The sequence below is a fragment of the Falco punctatus genome (assembly GCF_963210335.1).
Source record: "Falco punctatus genome assembly, chromosome: 9".
Classification (NCBI taxonomy): domain Eukaryota; kingdom Metazoa; phylum Chordata; class Aves; order Falconiformes; family Falconidae; genus Falco; species Falco punctatus.
In genome coordinates, this window is record NC_137589.1 from 4097137 (window position 1) to 4119550 (window position 22414).

The 22414-nt window shown below is 48.7% G+C and overlaps 1 protein-coding gene across 1 annotated transcript in view; it reads left to right on the plus strand.

Annotated features, from left to right (window-relative positions):
• The first annotated feature begins 20143 nt into the window (after positions 1-20143).
• CTBP2 (C-terminal binding protein 2) overlaps positions 20144-22414 on the plus strand; it is a 145385-nt gene continuing 143114 nt past the window's right edge. The window contains exon 1 of the mRNA XM_080403119.1: positions 20144-20661. The gene's annotated coding sequence lies outside the window, so the exon portion shown is untranslated. The remainder of the gene's footprint in view (positions 20662-22414) is intronic.

Genomic DNA, 22414 nt, shown 5'->3' on the forward strand with positions numbered 1-22414 from the left:
CCTGACACACTCAAACACTGGAGCAGCAAGGACTTGCAAAAGAGTCTGATGATGCTGAAAAAATTAATAGGATTTATTTTTTGCTTTTGAAGTCTAAATTAAGAAAAGAACATAAAATAATCGAACACCATGAACAGTGAGAAGAAAGTCTTTTGAAAACAGTTAGCAGCCTGTGTGATACTCTGTGCAGAAAAGGGTTTTGCTTACACACAGTGCGGGAACGCTCAGCTGATCGTCCCTTTCAAGCAACATTAGATCCTGAATCAGGAAAGACAACCCCCACACACACTCACCCTAAAGGGCTTTCCTGACAACCAATACTTTCCAATACTGGGGCTATAAGGTTTTGCCTTTCATTTGAATTTATAGCTCAAAATGGGCTGAATTGTTTCCTTTTGACCTTTCTGTGCCCGTCCCGCCTGCACGACCCTGACCCACCACCCTGAGCCAGCAGCTTATTCCAGAGGCACACGCTGCAGAGGCGAGCAAGTGGGGTCCAGAAAAGGCTGGAAACCGTGGACTCAGTGGATGTGCAGGGACGAAAATGGCTGTGCCCCCTCCCCCGATACGGGTTTGGGTGTGTTTTTTTAAATCACAAGCCAAAATGGGTTTTGCCCTGGAAACTGCATGGCGCACAGGCAGACAGGGATTTGTACGGCAGAGACCAGGACGTGCTCGATGAAAGGGCACATCCTCTTTCTTGCAAAAGTGCCTTGCAAGCAAATCAGGTGTTTGTTGTTTCGTGTGCTTTCATGGTAGAAATCCTGTCTTCAGGTTAAGAAGATGAAGCAAATAATGTTCTCATGTTTGCATTCGCTTTGTCAGCTGGGATATTTAAAATATGTTTTCTTCTGTGTACTCAGCATTGCTTAGAGGAAAAAATGAGAAAAAAGAAGTGGAAGCCTCCATGAGATGCTCCTGTACGGAGTCTGGACATATGGATTTCCAAAGTTCCTTGCCTAGCTTGTGAAGCCCTAGCCATGCTTTCTATGGACCTATCATGTTTGCACTCTTCTTTTGCATAAGAATAAGATGAAGATCTCCTTGGTGACCAAGCCTTCTTTAATAATCCTCCCAGTGTGGTTGCTATTCAAACTCAGACCAGTTTTCTATCCCAACTCTTTATATACTCTCTCCTGGAAGGTGGGCACAGCATCGCTGCCAGGTAAAGAATTGCCTTCCAGATGAGGGCAGGAGCCTGTGGCAGCCTCATCCACTGATTCCCCACAGATTCAGTGATGCCAGAGACAAGTCAGGCAGCAAAAAAATGCAGTTTTCCCATCCTAAGGGTGACAGGCTGGACTCCAACCTCTTTTGCTATAGGAAGGGGCAAAGCTGGGAGCTCTGGACACACAGACTTCTTCCCTCTTCTGACATTTGCTAGGTTTTTATTAGTCACCTGTATGTTTTGTTTTACTGGAGTAGCACTATATAGGCTTCTGCATGGTTGAATTACTGTGTTCCTGTTTCAGCAAGGGTGCCTCTGGGCACGAGCTGTTCATGTGCTCATCCCTGCGGGACTTGTGCAGTAGAGGGATGACCTGGCTCAAACTCCTCCGGAGCGGACATGAGCGTGGTCCCCAGCGAGACCCCGCGGTTTGCTCAGCACTCTGAAGGCAGTGACACTATGTTGGTTTGCTCCATCAGCTCATGTATTGCCGTACATCTCTCTCTTTCACTCTGTTTTGGTGCTGTGCCTGCATGTTCTGTAACAGTCTGGTCCCACGTCTTCCAGGTCAGTGGGACATTATAAAGGCTCTCCACTTCGGGCAGCGAGGAGGCTGTGCTGGCTGGGGAGGGAAGGGGACAGGCTCTGTTTTGTGCAGACCAAAAGGTCTGTCTGTTGAAGATATTTTTTTTTTACCAGAAGAATAATTTTCCATGCTTTTCCCCTCTTCATCTCCATCAGAAAGGGGAAAATGAGGGAGGAGACACCTTTCTAGGAATTAGGCTGCATGAACCTTTCTTGTCCGCAGTTTTACGAGTAGATCCTTATCCACATCTCTGGGGTTGAGGTTTCCCACAGGTGGAGGCAGAAACGTAGTATTTGTGTATTTCAGAGACAGGCAATTTTTAATTTGCTAACAGTTTTCTTGCATAATAGTAATCCCCACCACTTTGCAGGATCCTTGTCTTAAAAGACTTCTGGGATGGATTAAACTCCTTGGCACCTCCTCAGTGATTAATCAATCTCCATAGGCGTTTATTGCTTTGTTCACTACAGCGCAGGAGAGATTATCCCTTAAATATACTTGACTCTTTTGGTACCATTCAATTACACCAAAAAGAGCCCCAACACATATACAATTATTTTGAACTACTTCTCCAGCGAGGAGCAATTGATCTTTGAGAGTCTCTTCCTCTTCTTGTTATGCTGATTAATAGCTTTGGAGTTAGTCCCTGAGAGGAAAACATTTCCAAAAATAGATGACAGTTTCCATCTTTGTATTTTAATCTCTTGAGGGCCCTTTACATCCACGACAAAGCCTGGAGGAATTTTCCCATTTCTCCCCATCTATTTTAACCTCCTCACCTCCATGACGGACCCACGGGTTTCCAAACACAGAGAAACAACCTGGGAATCGTGGGCGACTCTGCTCCCTTCCTCCGTGGAGCAGAGGTCGGGTCACCCACCGGGGTACTTCACGGCATCGTGTGTTTGGGAAAAGTGCTGGTGGTTTTGCTGGTTCCCCGTTGCTGCTCCCCAGTCGCGTGGCTCTCCCAGTCTGTATTTCTACCCTACCCTCGGTTTGGAGTTTGGTTTACCCGTGACACCTTGTCTGCTGCTGATGCTGCCCCGCCAAGACTGTATCAGACAACACGGGGCTCCCTGTGTGAATGAGGAGGCCACGCCAGGTGACCCCAGACAGGCTGATTCACCATGGCGTGTGCAGCTTTAAGTGTGGTACCGGGGCTCTGGGACAAGTTAAATGACATTTCACCTCCCCTTAGGGCCACCCTCTGCGTGCCTGTGTCCCGTGGAAGGACACCAGTGTCCTCGTGGTGAGGCACCACTCCAGGGGGGCACAAATGCAGTGTCAGAAACCAGTGGCTGTGGCAGGGACAGAGTGCAAAAGCCCGGTGCTTCCCAAAAATTTCTCCTTCAGTGCCGAGAGAAGCCGGAGCAGCACCCTTACCTACTAGTGGTGCAAATGCCTGGGTAAATAATGACAGAAATCCCAGGAAGGGGGGGAGGGAGGGTGGCAAAGAGTGGGGGGACAAGGCGATGAATTGCAGAGTATGGCCTGGGGAGCCCACCTTCCTGCTGGAGACAAGCCTGTGCAAGTTCCTACTTTAACATGAATTTTATCTCTAATTGTACATTTATAGCTGCTCTCGCGGTGAGCTGATGAGTCTGCTAGTCATTTTGGGATTGCGCTTTGTAGTTACTCTTATCCTAGGAAAATTTTTTTAATACTATCCCATACCAAATGAAAATAGCCAGAAGGAAGAGGTGACTGTAAATCTCAGACCTTCCCATCAACCGTGAACAAATAAAATCTACTGTATAAGCAAAGCAATCCTGCAAAAACATCCACTGGCAAAATGTGCAGAATTGGAACAAGCGGCTCTCTGGACCGTATGCTTACGGGGGATTAGTGCCTCGGAGCAACCAGTCCTGCTCAGACCTGGGGCTTTGAGGCTTTCCCTCCGTTCCTGCACGCCGTGGCAGATGTTGTGTAGCTGCTTCAACAAAACACTGGATGGAGACGGGCACATCTGCCTGCATTCCCGTAGCGGACGATGTGGTCCTGCGTCAGTGTATGTCCAGCCTCCTCCCTGCACCATCCCTGACAGCGGCGAGCCCAGTTACCCCCACAGCAAGTGGTGTGGGGCCAGGCGAGCCCCCCAGAGTGGTCCCTGCGTGCTGGGCAGGGGGCAGAGTGAGGGCAGGGCTGTGGGCAGGGAAGGGATGTGGCTGGCAGGGTTTGCATTGCCGTGGCATCGCACCGGCACAGCCATTTCAAGGAGGAATCGGCTCCTTCGGTACAAATGGTGCTGCACCTGGGGTCCCGCTCATGAAATACTTTGCTTTTGATCATCTGATCAAGATCTCATGAAATACCAGGAGGCGTGCAGGGCTCTTTGCTTTCTGCGTCTCAGCTCACGGTGTGCAAGCCCTGGCCCTGTGTGAGTGCCGCTGCTGCACGTGTTTTCCTTCTACAGGAATAACGTGGTGTCTGTTTGCATCTTTCGTTACTTTTCAGGAAATGATTTTTAATATACTTTATTGAAGGGAGAAAAAACAATTTAATTGTGAGAGCTGCTACGAACCATATTTAAACTCCGAAGTACTAAAAGGAGTGTTTTAAGATAAGTTATGGGTTTTAATCTAAGTTAAACCATTATGTACATAAGCACTATGTTTTTGCTATTCTAATAACTGCCAGCTTGGCCTTACCAATTCTTTTTCTATCATCTTTTTTTGTCTTCCGAGAAAGACTGCTCCATTTGAACTTGAAGCAGTATTTTATATTTTATTCTTCTCCATTACTTTTCCACAACGCGCAGTGCAATACTGTATTCTTAAATCTGAGCATGATTTCTCTCAGCGTATCTGTAACTTACCGGCTTTCCTACGAGTTCTGAAACGTCTGGATGAAATTCCTGCTTCAGAGACGTGCATGCAAGTGGCCCCATTTCATCTGTCCTGGATGGCATCCAGTGGTCTCTTGTTAGTTCAACACTCTGATTAATATTTTACATATACTTTACTAGCACTTGAAATCAAGTTTCTTCCCTGCAAAGATTAATAATTGAATGAACGGCATTGAAACCATATTATTCTCATAACTCATCTGGGGAGATAATCTTGCTAAAACATGAAGTTAATTACATGACAGCAATGGAGAGGGTTTAAGATTTACACTGTTTTCCCTGCCCTTTAAATAACTGTCCTTAGGTTGCAACAAAGCACTCTACAATAACAATTCCATGTGCAAGAGGCAAAAAAGAACATTTTAGGAAAGGAACTTTCTAGTTCATCTGTACATAAACATCACATCATTGCAACTCCTTCCAAGTACTTTATATACCCATTGTGCCTTTCATGCAAAGACCCAGAAATGCTTTACAGCCATTAATTAATCAAAGTTTCTTAACAGCCCTGTCCATAGGTCAGGTCTGAGCGCCCTGGCTGCAGCAGAGCCAGGTCGGACACAAATGGGTGAAGACAGGGAGGGAAAGAGCAGAGACGAGAGGAGCGCCCCGGAGATCTGTGCTGCTTCACCCTGGGCACAACTCGTCAGGTCATCCTTACAAGAAGTATATTAATAACTCTTGTTTATTCCCATGTCCGGCGATCTGTTTTGTAAAAAAAATACGTCAGAATCGCCTGCTCTGCTCCCAGCCAGCAATAATCCAGAAAGAGTAATTTTAACAAAACTTCTTTTCTTTAGCATTTTCTCCATCTTTCCAGAGTAATGAACGTTTCTTCCCACACTAACCCCTTTTCTAATCATTTTTCAAGTGCGCTGCAGGGATGACTGTGGTGCCTGGTTCCTGCCCCACAGCGGCACCAGCAGCTGCTGGCACTGCCCCATATTCAATAAAAAGCTGTGAGCACAAGCTCGGCACTGCAGGGTTCAGGGACCCCAGCGGACCTGTGATTTCTTAACTCTTCTGCTCAGTCTTTTTTCTAGTTAAGTCTTAATATCATTTATCAAGTCTTCTGGCATTACTGACTCAACAACATTAAGGTTCAAGTTATCGCCCACCCTTGCTGAAAGGGCAGCAGCCATGAAGTGGCCGTGCAACGTGGTCCTTCTCCCCTGCCTCTGCGGTCCCCTGCCCAGGCTGCACGAGGCTGCCAAATGAGGGTCACACATCTCACGGCTTGCTCGCTTTCAGACTCTTTGCCTAGGTATGGCTCCTAGCTAGCGTGACTTCCAAGCCCTCCTCTCTCTGCAGGATGGCGGAACAACTTCCCTCTCCAAGATCTCATCCCTCTGCCGCGTTCCTTCCTAGCAATGGGAGGAAGACAACTTTTTTTTTCCTTGGGATGAATTTTTTTAGCATTTTCACCTGTCTCAGTTCTCTCCCAAACACATTTTCAGTATTCTCAGTCTCTAGAAGATCTCACATTTTTTGGATTCTGGGCCTTCTGGCTTTCTTCAAGAGTATTATCGCCTGGCTTACTGTCTTGACATCGAAGCCAGTCGCTATCTGTCCGCAGCCTCAGCTGTACGGAGCCCAAGTTGCGGGGGTAGTATGCCATGAGCGGGTCTGTTCTCAGGGAGGTGCTGCCAGCATTTGTCTTCCAAGAGGTATTAGCACCAGCAGGTTTAGCCTACAAGCGAGAAGGTTTGCGCAGAGGCCCATCACTGGGACGACCTGGCCCCACATGGCAGCAGGTGCCCTGTCAAACAGCAGAGCCATCAGAGCTGCTTCGGTTGCAGTTCCTCTGCCTCTTGCTGAGATGATCTCTCCCTTTACCACCATCTAAACACTCAGTGGCTTCACTTCTACAATATGTCCCCTCCACCACCCACAGAGATGTTTCCACCTTCATTACAGGAGCCTGCAATGTGCCAAGGTGATTTCCTTCAGAGAAATCCTGGAGATTTCTCCTCCTTCTGCACAAGGAGGTGTTCCTCTGAGCTGAAAGCGTCCTTTCAGCAAGTAAGGATAACAGGAGGCACCCCCTAAAATATTGTTGTCCCCTAAAACATTGCTACCGACACAAGAGTTTATCTCTGGGACATGATCAGAAAACTATGATGAGAAAAGTACTCTCTTGGGGACTCAGACTGCAAGCTTCCTAACTCCTGGGGAGGCTGTAGCGCAGGGGCACAATATAAGGGAAGAGAAATCAGTGCTGCAATCATATTTCTGCTTTGTAAAGTCAAACAAGCATTGTCTTACACAGCCTTTTTCCACTGTAAGGCAGCTTATGACAACGGTTTCTACCAACACCAGCCCAGTGCTGGCAGACTCCCTGTCTCTTGCTTGAAGATAAAGATTACAATAGCATCTGGGTGGAGGCCTGGGCAAGGAAACCCTTCCCACAGCATCTCTCGGGATGGTGTCGGGAGCCCCGGCAGGCACTCCTGCAGCAGCCAGAGGCGGATGCTCCTGGCTGGATTTGCGACGCCTGAGCACCGAGCACATCAGCAGCCAGGTCTCATGTCTCGGGAAGGAGAACAGCCCGTCTGGAGGCAGGTGGGTGACTCCACTTGTGGCAGCTGCAGGGCTCTGCCACCAGGGAAGCAGGTCTTACTGCTCCCACTTCTAGCTGGAAAAAGAGAGATGCTGAAAGACTCTGCAAGGTCGTGCCCAGTGACAGAGGACTTGGTCCTGCTTCATGCTGAGCACTCTTTTTCCAAATCAGCCACGTCCTTAAGCGTGTGAGTAGCCCTAATGAAATCAGCGGGTTTACTCCTGTACTTAAAGTTAAATGCATACAGAAGTGCTTCGCTGGACCAGAGCCAGGCAACTTGTCATCTCGCAGGACTCAGGGAGAAAATGCTGTGCCACCTGCCAGCATCTTGAGGGGCTGCTCCCCATCCCTGAGCTCCAGAGGTGGCCCGACAGATACAGCTCCATCGCCAGATGCCGGCTGCATCCCACAGCGGTGCCTCCCTTGAGCACATCTCTGTGAGCGCCTTGCACAAATTTGGGAACTCTCTGGTTAGAGGAGAGCTACAGGACCCCGTCACCTCCACGCAAGCCAGTCTGGCTGGTGCCTCCCCCTGAAACGAGTCGCACTGTTGCCAGCAAACAGCAGCATGCCTGCCCTGGGTAGGTGACCGCTACCCCCCAGACTTTGCCCAAGTAAACTCTATGTATTGCTTGTCAGTCCTGCTGTCAGATATGCTCACAGTGCAGTGTATTCACATTTTTCCCTCCCTGACCCTCAACATCTCAATTTTCTGTCTGCCTTTGAAATCTTGGCTAATTAGGAGGCTACATGTTCCCTGTGAGACTGGCCTTTTGTGCAGAGTTTGTAATTAGAGTGACTGTGCAGTGCTCTATTAATTGCAAGAATTGTGATTTTTAGATTAATGAGTTAATTGCTAATATCTGCATACGACATTCCCTCAAGATGTATTACATTACAGTAAATAAACCTTGTGTCTGGAATGGCAGACATTAAAGGAAACTGCCGTGATTAGTTTGAATACTTTAGATAGCTAAAATAATATTTGCTCAAAACACAGTGTGTGTAAAAGTGTATTTTCCAGCCTTTTCTTTCCCCTAGCCCCCCTCGCTAGATAACATTTATATTTGATAGCTCACAGACAGGAGCTGCCAGGGCGCTGCTCTTCCCATAGAGGTCCTCCACTGCTCCCCCAGCCTGTCCTCCTGACCCGGTCGAACCCTCCCCAGCTTCTGTCGTGGACTTTCCATCAAGACCTCCACCTCCAATTGCACTTTGTATTTCCTTTAGACTTTGTCCCCCATGCTGGGTTTTGCCTTTGTTTCCTCCCGAAGGGATGCTCCAGCAGCCTGCAGTGGTTGCCGTCACCCCAGCCTGCAGCGCAGCAGCACGCCGGGGCCAGGGAAGAGCTGAAGCTGCAGAAGTTGCAACGGGACGGAGGGAACTATCCATATTTAAACTCCCAGGCCGCTCCTGCTTAACTGTTGTGGAAAAATCCCATTGGAAATGTAACAGCCAGAGCTAGCCAAGACCTTGGTAACAGCTGAATGATTTTCATCAGACAAGTAGCTGTTTGCTGAAAAGTGTAATTCTGGGACAGCTGAAACTATTTGCGAATTCATCATGATTTCAGGAAATAGCCTCATGTAGAAGAAAGGCCCCAAATGAAAAAGTTTCACAGTTTTCCAGTTTGATATTTTCTAGATTAAGGGCCTCTTTTTGTTTTGCAAATGAAATTTGATTTAGATATTTATCTAAATTAAATAAAAACCTGCAGAGAACGAACGCAAATGCCGGTTTGCAAGACACAAATCCTTCTGGGTTGGCTCAGAGTAGTTCTTTCCTTTTTGTACTTTTTGTTTATTTGTTTAAACAAAATCTAAGCTCTACCCGAAACAATTTCCCAGGACTTGACTTTAGTCCGCAGGCTGAGTTATTCACATGAGTTATTTTCTTACTTGATAACACATAGAAATAAAGGGAGGATGAGTTAATTCCAGTAATGAGCAACTTACTTTCTGCTTGGCTCAGTATCAACATCCCATATACTTCTCATATGGAAATATGTCATTGCATTCGTGCTTTTTAAAACCAGTTTGCTTTTGCTGCCGAGAGCCAACACAGCTCAGGCACTGCCGGCTGTTCCCCAAGCTCTGCCCGCACGCCTCCCTCCCAGCAAACCGTGATACCTCTCCATTTCCCAGGGAGACACTAAACACCGACGTCAGCTACACTACTTGTACATGCCTTTTTAAATGTAAAAGTTTTGCTTTAGTGCTGCTGGAGCATGAGGCTAATGGGGTAGAGAATAATTCTAGCAAATACAGTCTTGTATTAACGGCTTTGGGTTGCGTTTGGCCTTGGGATGCTTTGAAGGGAAGCTCTTTCACCAGGCTGATCGGGCACGCAAGGTGGGCGCTGTCCTTGAGCCTCACACGCAGCCAGAGCTAAGAGTCATTTTTACCCTCGTACCTAAGTCACCAGGCTGCAGCCAGCCCCGGAAGCCACCCTACAAGCTCTGGTGACCCCAAGGTGGGACACCTGCAGGGAGAGGCTCGGCAGAAGGCACCCTCTGATGGCAGCGTGAAGGGGCACAGATGTCATTTTGTTCCGTAAAGCACTGGGCAGGGCTGGGCTGCTCTATGGCCCCTCTAGCAACAGTCATTCCATCTGACCTGTTTTCTCATTTGCTGTCAAATGTCAGGACTAGATGGCAAGGAGGGCTGGATGTGGGGTGCTGGGGCCAAAAATCCTCAGTGTTAGGTTCTGTGAAAAATTGGACCTCAAGGTGAGGCATCCGGTAGGACTGATGCTCACTAGGTTCCTTGACAAGCATCACTCTGGACTTAGACCCTATAGCTTTAGGCACCTGATTTTTAAATAAGATGGTTCGTTACATAAATTAAAATTTCCCTAGGAAACAGCATTAATGAGAATTGAAAAATCCTCTTCACATGTTGATGTATTTTAGATTTTATTGTTTTGAGCCTGGTTAGTCAAAACTTCAGACTGCTTTCCCGAGAAGAGCATCTGTCTGTATTGCTGCCCACTTGTGCATGGGGTCATGTTAAGGCACGTGCTTTAAGGGAGAGGATTGCGTGGTGTCTGGGCCTTATTCTGGTTTGGGAGATCTGTCCGTACCTCAGATACCCACCCAAGTACTACTGTACCTCCCAGGGCTCTTCATCATGGGCAATGTGGATGCACTTACTAAAACCTTTGAGACGCAAAGGTATTGTAGCAGGAGCCATGCTCATACGCAAGATGCAAAGAAGGATGTGTCCCAGACAAGGAGGGTCCCACACCAGACCACAGTCTATATGCACATTGGGTACCTATGAAAGACATATTATCGCAGCACTATTAACTAGAAAAGTCACTTTGGAGTGTCCTGAGTGTCACGAGGTTCTGCCTCTGAACCGCACAGAAGTTGGACTCCAGGCGCTTCAGATTTATTCTTGATTGCTGATGTGTCGGAGGATGTGTAAGCCAGTGAGACACTCAAAACTGCCTGGATCAATTCTTATTGAATCCGTGAAAACCTTGTTGGGTGGAGCAGCCATGAAGGAGAACGGCAGGGAAGGAGTAGCTGACCAGCAACCGATCTCCCGTGGCGGCCGCCTCTGTCATGCCAGCCCTTCCACTCTACTCCTTACCCACCCCCTCCAAGTGGCAAAGATTTACATCAGGTGCCTTCGCTAGGTCTGGTTTTGCTCCCCTGGCATGAGGTACCAGGCACAAGCAGGGGGAGAAGCCTGCTTTTTTTACCCCTGACAATGTGTGTTCCCTGAACTCTGGAAGTCCACCGAGGCTGTGACCATGCTAACTCCCTGGGCATCCTTGATAACCTTTCACAGATCCGCACCTAGGGAAACGGCACTGCTGAGAAGCTGGCTCTGTTTCCTATCCCCACTGAATGCATAGTGCTTGTCAAAATGTGACACAGAAAAGGACCAGAAACATCTCTTACTGGAACCTCCCTAAAACCACGGCAGAAGAGCGTATGTGTGAACATGCAGGGCCCAGCAGAAGGCTGGTTTCACCATGTGCCTCTGTGAAGGTGCTGGGAGAAACAGGAGCATCCATCCTGCCTGTCTTTTGGGAGATTTTTTCCTGACCACAGATCCTGGGCATGAGGCTTTCCTGGAGATTTGACAGTGAAGGTTGAAGGCACTTCTCTGGCTGCCCTTTTCTGAAGTCTAATCGGGAAATAGGCACGTAAGAGACCAGATTTTCTGTGCCTTTTATCTTTCTCTTTAAAGGACAGGATTCCTATGTCTTATTTATTGCAGGCAGAAAAGTAAAACTGCTTACTTAAAAACTAAGGACCAGTCTTGACCGCAAAGGTCTGTTGCTTTAGTACCATTCCTGTTTAAAAAAATCTTTGTGGGGACAAAACCACTAAAAGAAATGCATACACCAGTGCAGCTTGCTCCAGTTCGGAAAGTAAAATAAGCAAGATGGTACAGGGTATGTATACAGCACTATAATTATATCACAGTAGGATTTCCAGTGTAAAAATGTTTCAGTTTAAAAAAAAATAAAATTGTGTCTCTAGCTGTCACTGCTACAACATAGTACTGTTATCAGGCGGGCCGTCCTTTGCTTCAATGCTCACAACCTGGCACTGCGCAGCTTTTGGCAGGACTGGCTGGGATTTGGCTACGGGGCGTTGTTTGCCCGAAAGCAATCCTTCCTTCAAAATGAAGTAGAGGAAGGGTGAGTGTAGGTAGCTTTGCTGCTGGTGCATGGGTGAAATCATGCCTGATCAACCTCCAAGGCCATGTCCCTCCTTTAAATTCCCAGCTGGAGACGGTGCAGTCCTTACTGGCAATGGTGCGGTCCTTACTGGCGATGGTGCAGTCCTTACTGGTGATAGTGTGGTCCTTACTGGCGATGGTGCAGTCCTTGCTGGTGACGGTGTGCATCGCAGGAGCCTGCGCGCAGGCGCGCTGGGTTATTTCAGTTACAGCCGCGGGTACCAGGCTCACACGGCTGGGCGCCCTTGTACTGTACCGACACGATATAAGCGTCTGGCAGCCCACGGGCCCTGCCTTGTCTGCACTTCCCTTGCTCCGTCTTGAGCTGACACCGCGCTTGCTACATCTCTGGTGACCAGAGAGATTTAAGACGCAATTGTACTATCAATGAAATGCAACTTTTGCCTTCCAGGCACTTAAATCCTTGGAGGGCCTCATTCAGGGCTGCACCGCTTCGGTTTCATGTCAGTAACTTCCTAATTAGCATAAAACCTCAAGACCGGTGCTGTGGTGAATAGGATGCTGGTGGGGGACTGCTGAAACCCAGCTTCTCCCTGACCTGCCGAGGGACTCAGTGTTCACTTCGTCTCTGTTCCCCCGTGTTTGACTCTCTAGCCTGCAGCACCCTGCAGGTGCTTTGGGACTGAGATGATCTTCCCAAGGACAGGCAGCATAAGAAGGACGAAGCCAGATCTGCTGTCTGGGCCAGCTCTGGCCGACCTCACCCCATTTCTTGTCTCTAATGGGGGACACAATGGATGCCTCAGGGCAAAGTGAGAAACAGCAAATATCCCTCCTAGCTTCCAGCAACCAGTGGCGTGAGCATTCCCCGAGTCCAGAGACCGTGTCTAGATGGCCACGTGCAATAATCACTGATGGACCTGAAGCCCATGAATTTATTTCAGCCCTGTTTAACCCATGATATAATTCGGCTCCACAGCACTTTGGTGGAAGGGTGTTGCACAATTTAATTTTGTACGACAAGCAATGGTTTTCAGATTTAAAATCCGATACGGAATGGTGATCGGATACATTCTTCTGTTGTAAAAATTAGTGAATACTCTTCTCTGTTCCCTCTCCCACGCCCTTCAGGGGTTTATAGACATCGGTCATACCCCTTTGGCCAGCTCTTTTCCAGCCAGCTCTCAGATGATGCCCCAGGCGCGACTGCAATTCAAAGAGCCGGTGACAGCTCGAGCGAGGCGGCCGTGGGCCAGGTCCAGCCCGCCTCCAGCCCGACACCAAGGAACACAAGCACGTGTGTTTCACTGCAGCGGCCAGCAATGGCCATGCAGGGGTTACCAGCACCCCAGCAGACAGCAGATTACCTGCAAGGCCCAGGTCACCCTTCCATTTTCTTACCAAACTCTCTCCTATTGACATTATAATGTCAGTCTCTCAAGAATTGGCTTCGAAACAACAAATGTGGAACGAGAGGTCCATGGTATTCCCCATGAAGATATTAAAAGTACGCTGAAGGCGCAGGCATGGAAGCAAGCTGGCGTTTAAGGAAGGTGAACATTGAGGAAGCCTATGGCAGATAAGGGGGAGGGAGTGGGAAGGGCTCTCTGTGTCTTTATCTAATAACTGTTTGTTTAGAAACACCTGGCACATACATCAAATTAGTGCAGCCAAATGCTCTTCAAACTTTAAACCAGACAGATTCATTCAGGAACCTTTCATTAAACTTTCCTGGAAAGATTAAACATCAGCCATGTGTTATATCAGCAGAACAATTCTGCTCAGCAGCGATGATATTAAGACGTTTTATAGAAGGGGTATACAAATGTACATGCACTCTGTGAGGCTTTTCTGCAGGCTTGTAATTCCTTGCTTAAGAATATAAAACGAATAAAATGGGGGGGGGGGGGGGGGGGGGAAATACCCCAACAGTTCTGCATAATGATTTCACACACGGGGGGGTGGGGGGTAGGGGGTGGGGGAAGCCAAGAGGATTATCAAAGGGAGAGTTTTATTGTATGTTTGCATCCTTTTGCTCATGTTTGCAAAGGGAAATGGATTTGAGAATTTCCCACCGACGTTGAATTCAGTGTCTGTAGTAGGGCAGAAGTAATATGTATTGCCTCTTTCTAATCATCGATTCCATTCAAGAGTCCTCAGCATGTAACTCTTTTTCTTTCTCAACGGGAATAAATTTGCCAAGAAGGGATAACACCAACATATTATGTAAAATATCACCCGGCCCCTAAATGTGTGCAACTTTGTGAAAATCGTTCAAAATCTGTCTTAAATTTAATGCGAACGAAGTGTGATACCGAGACTGCATTCACATCACAAAACAGCTGTTACTATTACGATCAACGTACTATTGAATTAAATTGTTTTATACATTGTATTAGAGTATTCCATGTGTTTGGCTGGTCTTACGACACACTTGTTGCTGCAGTTGATGCCAACGGGGGGATCAATGTACCCTGATAATGTGTGCAGGTATCCCATTCCCCGCCGGGGACCCCGCAAGTGTCTCCCCAACACACCCACGTCCCTGCATTTTGAAGAGCAGCGTTGGACACCACCGGTATCTTTTCTCCCACAGATCCTGCAAAACGCAGCGTCACGGTTCCGGGAGTGAAAATCTAGCGCTGTAACCTCCGCTGTACGGTGCACCGAAGCAGTAATATATTAACACAAGGTCGTAGCCTGACACATGCTTTTAAGACGGCAGAAACCAGCGCTGCCACAAACCCAGCCCTGCACCCCCTGCCCCGGCTGCTCACTCCCACCCGCCTGAGCTCTCCCTGCGCCAGCACGTGTCTCGTGCAGCTGAAGGCAGAACCAGGTTGGGGAACAGATCCAGCTGAAAATAAGCTTCCCCCCACCCCCCCCACCCCCACCCTTAGGATTAGTGTTCAGCTGGATCTGTTCCCTGATCCACTTCACCTTGCAGCTGCACAAATGCTCGCGCTGGCAGCGGGAGGAGGCAGCAGGGGCTGGGAGCGCATGGCCGGGGCCCAGAGGAGCCAACTGCTTCTTCAGGCACTTGCAGCAGCAGCTGAGCACAAGGCTGCAGAGTGGCTATTTTTTTTTTTAATAGGCTTGGTTTTCTTTCAAAATTGGAAAGAACTGGGAGAGTTTCTGCGCAGACTGCAAATAACCCGCACCTTTCCAGCTAGGAGCTCAGAGTGCACCGTGACCCTGCGGCAGGACAGACCCCGGGATGGGCATCCCCTGCCTGCGGAGCTGCTCCCAGAGCCAGGGCAGGCAGGGCAGGCAGGGCAGGCAGGGCAGGCAGGGCAGGCTGGAGGAAGACGATTCAGGGTCTCCAGGCCCCTACAGTGCACACACAACCACCCACATCAACTTGGGACCAGAGCCTGGAGGACCCAGCACCTCAGATACCAAGGCAGCATCAGTACAAGATGATAAATGAGAGCCACCCCCGTAAGAAACCCACCTGAAATACTCCCATGAAAGTGGAGAAGCAAAATTACTGAGAAATATTTTCCTGGCAACTCCCAAACTGAAAGCTGCCTTGATGGCTTTTTTTTTTTTTTTTTTTTTTAATGAAAAGCCAGATCCACCATGCTTTTAAATCAGTAAAAAAAAAAAAAAAAAAAAAAAGGACAAATTCATTCACCCTCCTTTTGATTCACCCTCCTTCCTCTGGGTTCCCACAGAGAACTTGTGGCATGGATGAGTCCTGAGGTGGGGGTCAGCCTCTTGTGCCGAGTAACCAGCAACAGGACAAGAGTAAATGGCCTCAAATTATGGCAGGGGATGTTTAGATGGGGTATTAGGAAAAATGTCTTCACTGAAAGGGTGGTCAAGCACTGGAACAAGCTTCCCAGGATGTAAGGGAATCACCATCCCTAGAGATGTTTAAAAAATGCATAGATGTGGTGCTTGAGGACATGGGTTAGCAGTGGGCTTGGCAGTGCTGGGTTAATAGTTGGACCTGATGATCTCAAAGGTCTTTTCCAACCTAAATGATTCTATGATCTTCACTTACACTAAGCTAAATACTGTTATGGTATGAAACTCTACATCTGTAGCGCAAACCTTTTAAATGTGTGAAAAATAACATTACAGTAATTAAATACAACAAGCTAATGCTAAAATGGTGGGTGGGGAGGGGAGTTGCTGATCTAATAAAGATCATACACTGCCTTTAGGAGCAATTTTTTTTTCTGCTGGTGCAATCCTTCGCACTGGATGACATCCTTATGGCAAATTATACAAAAAGTGATCTGAACCACCCTCTTAATGAACTTACTTTTAGACGATTGATACCAAATGGTGGACTTTTGACTTCCCTCTAGAAGTAATTCTGCTCAATGATGTTTGTATACCCATGTCAGTCTGGTGTGAGATAAAAACTGTAAGAAAACCAACCCGTCTTCTAAATGCTTAGTTACAGAGCAGCTTACAAAGTGTGTTTCGGAACAAATTCATCGCTGGTTTACATCAGTTACAGCAGTGACATGAAGGATGTGATTCTTTTTATGCACTTTAAATTTGAGCTAGAGTACTAATATTAAAAGCAGAGTAAGCAGTAAAATAAACCAATTAATTTCTCAAGGCTCCAAATTTACACTCACAAAAATCTCTACGGGAAGTTCCTTAATGTATTCATAATCCCGCTTCATGAACCTATACTATAGACAGTTAAGCCAAACTCCAGGGTTAAGTTTCTGGATTAACTACACTGGTAGAAAACAAATGTTTGCTGCTACTGATTTGTCAAAAACCATAAGCACCTTCTTAAACAGGGATGATAATTTTAAAGAATATCCATTATAAGCTAGCCAACATACCTGTCCAAAGCAGTTGCATCTTAAAAACTGGTAAAAAATAAATGGGATATTGACATCGGTGCCGGATATGTGGCGTCAACATACAAATTTATTTTCTAACGATCCAACATGATCTCTGGCTCAGAAGAATCTAGGCAGGATTTGAGTCTGCCTGTTCCTGCGTAGCACTGAGCAATGAAGTCGCGCAAACACTTGGAGGAGTAAAATAACTGGTCTATTCTAGTCAACAGATACTCGCTCTAAATCTGCAGAGAGATGCATGCGCTTAAATTTATGCACTGAGAGTCATCCAGCTGAAGTCACTCTTGACTCCTCACGCTACATAAAAGCTGTGCAGGAGCATCATCTACGCAGGATCAAGGCCCATATTTGCATCTGCAAATCAACCTCTTTATGAAAACCAGCTTGTAAATTTCATTTATTTATTTATTTATTTTCATTCCTTGCAATGTCTTGAGAAGTACCCATGTAGCAGTACCCTGCACTCAGGCTGACATGTCGGTGAAGTGTGGAGGGAAAGTGTGACTGCGCTCCCGGTTGATGGAGTGCCTCGTGTGACGGGCGTTCAGCTGCTCAGAAGCCAGCATGTGGGTCAGGAAACAATACCAGTACATCACCGTTTTCCCAAATCCACTGCTAAAAGACACCGAGTTATTCACAAACAAAGCATGTAATCCCTTGCTAAAAATAATTACAAATTCATGAAATATAACTATTATAGACACAGAGGCTACAGGCATTCTGTTGTATTTTTGGAAGCTGTGAAGGTGCAACGCTGGATGAGCACAGCGAGTGCTGAATTAGCAGCAGCAGGGAGGAGCTGGGGAACCATCCAGCGGACGAGGTGAACCCTGGATGACAGGGAGAAAGGGTGTTGTGTAAACCTGGCACCCCAAACACCCAGTTCCTGTAGCGGAAGGACTCATAAGAACTGCATTGCTAAACAGTGCCAGGAACTTTTCAGTCCAGCTACCGATAGGTTAAAATAAATAGAAGAGCAGGAGAGGAACAGCTTGATTTTGCTTTGCTTCCGCAAGCATCCCTCACAAGCCAAGTTTTCAGGGCTATTCTTCTCCTGGATGGGATTGTCTGCACAACTACCTCCAATATTCCTTAAGGCTGGGTGCCTCAGTCTTTTGAAAATACAGTTAGAGAAGGAGATGTGAGGAATCGGCCTTTTAGGTAACAGCCTACTGCCTGAAGCGTATGTCCAGGAAGTGGATAAAAGAAATAAATGGGACGAAAGAGGCCAGAGGAGAGGTCTGCCCCATGCCTGCCCCGGTACCAGCACGATCCTCTTCCTTTGGCTCTTTCCTTGTCCCCAGATCGCCGCTCCTGAGCTCCGGGAAGCTGAAAAGCCCTGCTCCAAGCACACACTGAATTTTGCACAAACCAGTGAGATCCCGGGGGAGCTGAAGCTCCTTCAAGGCTGGGTAGCAGCTGAGTGGAAGTTTTAAAAGCTGCGATTTGAAATTAAAAACCTATCGTTTCAGGCCCCCCACCGACCCTACCGTGTATCTTCTTTCCTAGCATCTAATTACAAAGGCTATTTCACACTTGATGAATGTTCGATTGCAATCCAAATAGTTTGAAGAAGAATCCACATGCCCGAGGACTGCCCCCTGCTAAACTTGAAGATGTTTGCGTCAAAGCTTTCTCCTTTACACCCTGTAATCTAATTGCTTCAGTAATGAAATATAATTATTTGTGGGTTTGGCCTTAACGTATGTCACTTTGTTTATATCACGAACTCAATGTTATTTATTAGAAGCAATTACTGTTTACCTGTCCCGCGCCCCCATACGTTGTATACGTAATGTTGAACAAAGCAAATTGGCTCAAGCAAAGAGCGACAGTGAGTGTGGTTTAAAGAAATCACCACGGGCAGGCCCTCGGCTGGGGCAAACTGCTGTTACTCATTGCGGCCCAAGTTCCACGTGCCAGCAAGCTGCCCGTAATATCTGGGCAGTGATGGAAATCCAAGAAATCCCAGTCAGGCGGAGGCTGTGATGCTTACAGTGAGGTTTCCTGCAGGCGGGTAGGGCTTTTCTCTTCGGAGGCACTGTCGCCAAAGGGAAAAGCGCAGAATTAGATGCGTCTTCGAGCTGAAAGCTGCTTAATTTTGCTAAAATCTGCTTGGGGGTGCCCGGCTGTACCCCGTGTCGTGCAGAGCCTGGGTATGATGGGGTGGCCGCGGCGGTGGCCACCTGGGCGCCTACACCACGGGAATCCCGGTGAGCTGAGGCTGTGCGAGGCTTCAACTTCTGTGGGATGGAGGTAGCGGCTCCCGGCAGCAGGTGCTCGGAGGATAAATGATGGACATGGTGTAAACACCCAGGACCTAACCCGTTCTTCTAAGAATCCAGATCTTTAGGCTGTTCACCATGTAATTTTCCCCACAGAAACTGAAGCTCGCTTATTAATTTTGATGGACAATTGATCCGGTTCAAGGGGTTTATTTGACTAGAAAAGGAATGTGCTTTTTCACAGGCTGATTGAGAAGCACGGGATATATGTAATGCAGAAGGCTCGATGATTATACAACAAAAAGATGGGATCACCACCTGCCCACGTTCTTGCGATAAGCAGATGAAGAACGTCTGTCAAAACATTAATTCCCAAATCTATGGGGGTAATGCAGAATACAAATACAAATAAACGCACGTCGGAGCGCGCTCCCGTTATCTTGCATTCAGCTGAACGCCCCGGTGTGATTATACGATAGTCACATCAAATTGGGCGCTCGGCGGGGATGGATGTGTCAGCCCCTCCGTCTTGGAGATGCCAAGGGCGCGGGCTCAGCCTGCCTGGTGGCCTTTATTCCCCGGCCTCACAGCGGCGATTCCAGCCCCTGCGCGCAGTGCGGGGCGCGGATGGAGTAATTGCGGATGGAGTAATTGCGGATGGAGTAATTGCACAGTCAGGCGGACAGAGGGATGACGGCCATACAAAGGGGCGCGGGGCCAAGGCCGAGGTTGGGTACCGGCTCCCAGGGGGTTCCGCAGACCCCTCCCCCCCCCCCCCCCAAGGGCGGCGGGCTCCGCGCCCGGCACCGCCGCGCTGGGGTGACCGGCCGGCCCGGGGCAGCGACCGCGCAAGCTGCGCGCAGCGCGGGTGGCCGAACAAAGGCGGCCGCCGGCCCTGCCCGCGGTACGGGTGGTGGTGGGGGGTGTCCCCCAGCCCCGGGCCGCCGCCGAGCGCAACAGGCACCGCGCCCCGCGGAGCCCCCTCCCCGCCCCGCGGAGCCCCCTCCCCGCGGGCGCGCCCGGGGCCGCCCGGTCCCGGTCCCGCTCCACCGCCCCCCCCCCCGCCGCCCCCCCGCCCCTTCCTCGCTGCGTCTGTTTGTACTTTAGCTGATCCACTAATCCCCCGAGAGAGCCTATTTGTAGTGAAGAGTATCTATAGGGGGCGAGGCTGGTCCATGTGGGTTTGTGTCATTGGTTTGCAAGGAGAGACCCCGCCTATTGCCCAAAAAAAAAAAAAAAAAAAGGGGGAAAAAAAAAGAAGAAGAAGGGAAAAAAAAAAAAGGCAGTGAGAGCCCCTACCTCTCCCTTCGCTCACCCAGCGTGGCGAGGGGGAGCGTCCGCTCCGCCCAGCGCCGCCCGGGCACTTTCTCCCTTTCCTGGCTTTAAAAAAAAAAAAAAAAAAAAAAAGAAAGGGGGGTGTGTGGAATAAAAGGCAAAAACAAAAAAAAAAGAGAAAAAAAAAAAAAAGCCGGCAACCCTCCCCCCCAAGTTGCAATTAGCATCCTCCCCGCTGGTGCTGGGCGCTGCGCGGGGCTCCGCTGCCCCCGTCCGCTCCCGGCGCGGCGGCGGGCGGAGCAGGAGAGCGGCGGGGGGGGGGGGGGGGGAGGATTAAGTTTTTTTTTTTTTTTGTGCGGTGTGCGAGCGGGTGGCGTTTTTAAGGTGGATCTCCAGCAGGCAGAGCCCGGCGGCGGTGGCTGCGGGAAGGGATGCGGCGCTGAAGAGCGGTGCGGGGCTGCCGGCGGCCGGGCCGAGCCGAGCCGAGCCGCGGCGGCCGGGAGCAGGTAAGGGGGGGGCGGCGGGCGCTGTCGCCCTGCGCTCTGCGGCGAGAAGGACAAGGAAAGGCGAGGACATCTTTGCTTGGATGTCCCCGCGGTGGGGATGGTGGAGGAAAAAAAAAAAAAAAAAAAAAAAAAAAAGAGGGAGGGCGAGAACCCGGTGTGTGGGGGGGAGGAGGTGATGGTGGTGGGAGGCGGCCGCGCAACTTGCGCGGGCGGCGGAGCGGCAGGGTGAAGTGGGAGATCTTTTGTTGTGCCGGGCCCCGCATTGTTTACTTAGGACCGAGCGCCGCCGACAACATCTGCCGGGGGATTAACGGGGCGGCGGCGGCGGCAGGAAAGTTTGGGCGAGGGGGAACCCCGCGGTGCGGCGCGGCCGCCAGCTCCGCGTCCCCCGGCCGCCGCGGCCGCGGCGGCCGGGGGACGCGGAGCATGCGGCCGCGATGCGTTGGATGTCCGTCTGTGTATATTTTATTTTAATTTTTCCCTTCACGGGCGCGTGTTTCTTTTTTTTTTTTCTTAATTTTCAATCGATTTCCCGGTTGTTTTTTTTTAATTTAGAAAATTATTTTTTCTATTTTTTACTTTTTTTTTTTTTTTTTTTTTTAATCTTTAGAATCATCAGTTTTTATTTGGGCTGAAGACCGGCGCTCGCTCGCCGGGCACTTAGCGACTCTCCGCGCTGAGCCCGCGGAGGTGCGCGGTGCCGGCTTCCCGCACCCCCCACCCCCCCGCGGGGCTCCACATCCTACATTTCCCCACTATTTATTTACCATCTCCCCCCTCCCTGGGAAATTTTCAACCTTCCCTCGCTATGCCTGGAAAGCAAAAGCGGAGGAGGGGCGCGGATTTCCGCGTGCTGCTCTGAGGTTATTCTTCCCAAATTAAAAAAAAAATAAAAATAAAAAAATAAAAAAAAATACACTCCCCCCCCCCCACAACTTGCTGGACTTGCTGAGGGGGAAAGAACAGCCTTTTGTCCTGCCGAGGGACGTGCCCCAAAGGTAAATCCTGGCTGGGGCTCAGCGCTTGGTACTTTGCCGGGTCCTCCCAGTGCTAGGGAGGAGGAAAGGGGGAGATGGAGATCTCAAAGTAGTAGAAGTAATTTCTTCTTTCAGCTGCACTTCTTCGCTGCCTTTGAATTGCCTGCAATGAATGTACGTAGCTCTAATTGAAGTACTTTAATCATTCACACTTGATTAAGTATACCGTGACCAGAGGAGAGGAATACACCCGGCTCCCCAGAACGTGAGGGATGGTATGACATTTTAATCCTGTGTTTTAAAAAACATTAGTGAAGCAGGAAAAACGATAGCCGGTGATGGTTAGGTATAATGGACCGTTGTTTTCATACAGATGGTGGCTTACCGACCGGAATGAAATTGCAGTTATTGCAGATTTTTTAATTTTTATTTTTTTTTAGGGGGGGAAGGCACATACTTTTCAGTTTGTTTAAGCAGAGTGAAGAAAATAATGATAGACGAGATGCCTGGTGACAAAATGCTTTTGTTCCTGTTTCCATCAGTGCATAAGGGCGCCGACCTGCTTTAGCATTCTTTAAAGGTCTCTTTACCAAGGAAAATTGAAGACGGTCTCATTATAGGAGAGTGTGTTCAGAATACTATGAGGTATTTATGAATTCAAAGGTGATTGTTGAATCGCAGACATTTCAATTACGCAGCCTGTAGTAAAAAAAAAAAAAAAAATAAATTTGTGGCGATGTGTTCTGTAATCTGTTATTACCATAAAGCTGATTTGT